Raw genomic sequence first — 5,557 nt, 5'->3', positions numbered from 1 at the left:
TTTATTGATTTTTGATGGTTAAACTTTAATTTTTCTTGTAGAATTGATTTTATTAATGTTAAATATGAGAATTATTCAATTAGAAAATTTTAAAGTAATTTTAATTTATAATGACCATTATTTTTAGTCGGCACTCCATAATATTTTTAGTCCAATAGTTTAGCATCATATTTTTAATCAATACTTTTAAATATTTTTTAATTAATTACTAATTAAAAATAATAAATTATGATGATGGTGTAATATTGCTTGTAATAATTTGCCCATATAAATTTTAGATATTTTATTTTTAAATTAGAAAAAATAGAGTACCTTTGAATGGTAATTGGATAGACACTCGGCAACTACTAAAAACATAAGGACAAAAGAAAGAAAGAATGACTAAGGTAGTGACAACATTTGCATGATTGATTAATGAGAGTGTTAGGCCAGTACTTTTGTTAAATTTTAGTCAATATTTAATCATAAAAAAAATTGAATGATTCTATATTATTAGATACAATTTTATATTATTAAAAATATCATTAATAACTAATTGATAGCTAAAAACGATAAAACCTGCTAGTGCCTATACTTTCACTTGATTATATCCAACAAGAAAATGCCTGACCTAAGAGCCACATATGCTTCTGAGTTCTTACCTCGGTTGGCGTTTGTCTTACATGTCAACCACACTTAAGAAAATTCCAATGAAATCATGCATCACCATTCACCAACTACTTTTTTTTTTTTGCTTTGCATCTTTTTATTAATTTCTTTTTTTCTTCTTCTCCCTTTGATACTCTCTACTTTACACACATAACTGATCCATTAAAATTTAAAACATCCAACATCCTTTTGCTTCACAAAGAGAAAAAATGTCCAACACGTTGGATTCCAAGCCCACCTTAGTGGATGATTGTCGTGGTGTTCTTCATGTGTACAGTGATGGTTCTATAGTGCGTTCTTCCAATCCAAGTTTCAATGTTCCTGTTCAAGACGACGGCACCGTTTTGTGGAAAGATGTCATTTTTGATCCTACCCATGACCTTTGGCTTCGGCTCTACAAGCCAGCCGGTTCGTGCCACTCCGGCTCCAAGCTTCCCATATTTTACTATATCCACGGCGGCGGCTTTTGCATCGGCTCCCGCACGTGGCCTAATTGTCAAAACTATTGTTTTCGGCTAGCTTCTGAGCTTCAAGCCGTGGTCGTTGCCCCAGATTATCGGCTCGCTCCCGAGAATCGGCTCCCAGATCAAGTGGCTTCAAGCCCAAGCTGTGAGCGACAAGCCGGATCCATGGTTGAATGGAGTGGGTGATTTCAGCCGAGTGTTCATATCGGGCGACTCAGCCGGTGGAAACATAGCTCACAATTTGGCTGTTAGGCTCGGCTCCAAGTCGCTGGAGTTGGCGCCAGTTCAGGTGAAAGGCTATATTCTATTGGCACCTTTCTTTGGTGGAACTATCCAAACCAAATTAGAAGCTGAAGGACCTAAAGATGCTTTTCTCAATTTGGAACTCATTGACAGGTTTTGGATACTAAATTTTCGAAAATTATTTCGACACTCATTTTATCACTTCAATTTTAATATAATCCACACTCTAATACCATACTCTTGATTTTCTGAGTCCGATGAGTAATCATAGTAAAATTATGGATGTCTGTAAGATATCGAGAAAGACATAATTATTGTCCAAAGATAAAATTAGAGAAGAAATACAATAAGGTATGAAACTTTTATTAACATTAAACATGATTATATTATTATTGCTAACACTCTTATTTTTGTTCTCTCTGAGAGCTTTACTACTAATAGTACATTTAATAAATATCGATAAATACTTAAATTTACGGTAATACTAGAGAGATAATAATTAAAGTTTTATTATTTAACATAACATTTATAATTATACATTTATTATATATAAAATTACACAATTATTCTAATAATAATCTTTGAATACAAAATAAAGTAATTTTGGACTATTTTTTTTATTATTTTTAAAATATTTTTGTTAATTTATAAGTATGCAAATATCACTGTGAGTGAGTAATTAGTGCATAAATTGTGAATGTTTTAGGCTTGATTTGGTAAAGTTTTTCGAAGAGGTGTTTGTGTTTTTTAAAAGTTCAAACTTTTCATTTTGTGTTTGGTAAATAAAAAAGATCATGTGCTTGTGCTTGCAGCTTTTAAAAGATCTAAATACTTTTGAAAACACCTAAAATAGAACTTTTCAAAGTTGACTTGTACTTTTCAAAATTTAAAAGTCTAATATAACCTCATATGTTAATTAATTTTCAAATTTAATACTTACATTTATGTCTATTATAGTATTTTTAAATTTTAAAAACTATTTTACCAAACGCAATTGATGTTGCTTCTGTTTATTAAAAGTTATTTTTAATTTGATTTACCAAACATAAAATCATAAATACTACAACCTACAACTCTTAAAAAATCATCTTTTACAAAATTAACTTTTATAAACTATTTTTGAAAAGAAAAAAGTTTTACCAAACTAAGTCTTAGTGTGTAAAGACATCTTTATTGTGTTACTACTCTTTGATGCTAGCTAGTGAATTTGTTATGCATAATTGAACAGGTTTTGGAGGCTTTCAATACCTGTTGGGGAAAACACTGATCATCCACTTGTGAATCCATTTGGACCAATTAGCAAGAGCCTTGAAACAATTGATCTTGACCCAATTCTAGTGGTGGTTGGAGGGAGTGATTTGCTTAGAGACAGGGCAGAGGATTATGCAATGAAACTCAAGGATTTGGGTAAAGATGTTGAGTATGTAGAATTTGAAGGACAACAACATGGTTTCTTCACCATTAATCCCAACTCAGAGCCATCAAAGAAGTTGATGTTGGTCATTAAACATTTCATGAATAAGTATTCTGCCTAAGTTTCAAGGATTCCAACACCACTATTGCTCCTACTTGAATGTTCCATATACTCGATGAATAAGAATTTAGAAGCTACTAAAAAAACTTTTTCATTCAAAATTTAGTAAAACCCTTTTACTTTGTTTTATTTTTATTTCTTAGGGTATGTTTACTTGGAGTCATTCCTATCAAAAAATTGTCTTGATGAATTTCATTTAGTCATAAAAAAAGTCTCACTGATCTATCTTTACTTTATGAATACATATATGCATTAGACCAAAACTTTCCTGTATTAAAAATTGAATAACTTTTCCCATGTAATTTGGATCTTAGTAAATGATGCCATGCAATTGAGTTGATCTAAAGCTTCGTTATCTTTCGATCAATTGATATGGAATTATGGATCACTAATCAACATGTAATTATACATTTGTTTATGGATTAGTGACAACCATAGAATGCAAGAGTCGAACTTTGTTTGCTGTGTTATATCATCTGAGTTAACTCCCCCTATTTATACATTTCATTATTTGGCGGAAGTTATAAGACAAAGCAGGTAAATAATTGTTTTGGGAAGCTCTCTATTTTTTATCAGAGCCTGGTTTCGATCAAGGGACCTGTGGGTTATGGGCCCACCACGCTTCCGCTGCGCCACTCTGATTGTTGATATTAGGTGTTCAATTAAATTTACTTATTCTAATAAATACGCAATAAGTGCTATTTTAATTTTCATCACTCCAGTTACCTTTGTCTATATCTTCAATTCCATCAAATAAAGCACTTTCCCTGGATTTTATTTTATATTTCAAATAATGGAACAAAGATTTGCCATGATCATAAGCAAGGCACGTGGATTTGAAGGAGACAGAGGCTTTTGTTCCTGGTGTTTTTGCTTCGGAAAATTTAAAGATGTATTTGGGTTATATTTTTATTTTTATTTTATTTTGACAAAATAAAAAAAATACAAATCAAATTTTCTTTTATAGAAATACGTGTACTCAAGAGTCTTTTACTTAATTAAATTAAAAAATTATAATATTATGCAACTATTCTAAAACAAAATTGATATATATCATAATTTATATATATAAAAATAAAATAAGTATTTTTTAATATACATAATTGAGACAATTTACACATTTAAATACAAAATCACATTTTAGATACAATTATTACTAGACATAAATTTTTTATATGTCTTGAATATTGTGAATCCAAAATGAATAAACACATGTTGGATGCATTAAATCTAAAATATGTTAAGATGTGGACAATTCACTTAAACAAATGAATTAGAAACTAAATTTATATGAATCCTCTAAACTAAGAAGATATGGTAGCCTATTTTAAAGTAAATCAAATTCATTTACGTCAATTTAGCCATGTATATATAAATCAAATTGAATATATTTGATATAGAACTTTTTTAATAAATTAAATTAATAAAATTCGATTTACGTATGATGCTAGTGAATCGATTTTATTAGATTCGATTTATCTGAAATGATGATGCACTAAAGTAAATCGAATGAAATGAATTCGATTTATGCATGAAAAGACTATAGGATAAATCGACTCTACTTAATTCGATTTATTCTTTAAAAACAATAATATTAATTTAATTCGATTTAAAATAGACGTCCAACCTATATAAATATGAACAACATGTTGAATTCATATTAGAGTGACACTCAAAATAGCTATGGAGGATAGGGGTGTGCATGTGTCGAGTGAAACCGGGTTTGATGTGACCCAGACCCGACCCGAAATATATACTGGGCCTATTTGTTAGACCCGAACCCGACCCTAGACCCGATGAAACCTATACACTTTCGGGCCACGATTATACCGGGTAAAAGCCGGGTGACAACCGGGCCGTTAACATTATATTACCTTGATACCTTCTTGTAAGTTAGCATGTAAAAATATCCAAATTTCCAAGACTCAAACTATTATTTGACATGGTAAAATTCACTTAGAAAATATAATAAGAACCAACTTTTCTCTAAAATTAAAGCATAACCATAATCAATACTAATATTGCCTAATAACACCAAATATTTAAATCAATGCAAATAACACAAGATTATGCATTAGTCTAAAGTCTTATGCATTTTAAATATAAAACATTAACTTATAGTCTTATATATAATGACTAGTAATACAAAATATTAAGGTTTACAATACTTAAATTTCACATAATAATAGCCATCATCCATCACTAATAACACAAAATATTAATTGTGTATGATGACCGGGCCACCGGGCCGATTTTGGGTGACCCGAGATATGGCTCGGACTGACCCGAAATAATGACCGGGTTTATTTTTAAGACCCATACCCGGCCCTAAACCCAACGAAATCACACCAAATTAGCCCCAAAAGTGTTCGGGACCGGGCCGGGTCTTCGGGCGGGTCGGGCCATGCACACCCCTAATGGAGGATAGCTTTCTAGTTCTTGTGCACTATAAAGACATGATTAAAAAAAATGTGATCGAAAATTAAGTTTACTGATAAAGATCCGTTGAGCGTCTTTATCAGACCTTCTATGAGTTTGGTTGATTTTCATAATACCATACTACAGAAATTGGATCTGCATGGAATGAAACTGATTGAAAAATTATATTCTCGAATTTCGATTTCTGTTGTTTGGAATGGGGTGAAGTATGACTCGTTTGTGATAGACA

At 31.0% G+C, this 5,557-nt stretch overlaps 1 pseudogene; it reads left to right on the top strand.

Annotated features, from left to right (window-relative positions):
- Positions 1 to 594: 594 nt before the first annotated feature.
- LOC107477702 (probable carboxylesterase 15) lies at positions 595 to 3,199 on the top strand (annotated as a pseudogene).
- Positions 3,200 to 5,557: the final 2,358 nt, after the last annotated feature.

The sequence above is a fragment of the Arachis duranensis genome, chromosome 3, assembly GCF_000817695.3.
Source record: "Arachis duranensis cultivar V14167 chromosome 3, aradu.V14167.gnm2.J7QH, whole genome shotgun sequence".
NCBI lineage: Eukaryota > Viridiplantae > Streptophyta > Magnoliopsida > Fabales > Fabaceae > Arachis > Arachis duranensis.
This window is presented reverse-complemented; position numbering and strand designations above follow the sequence as displayed.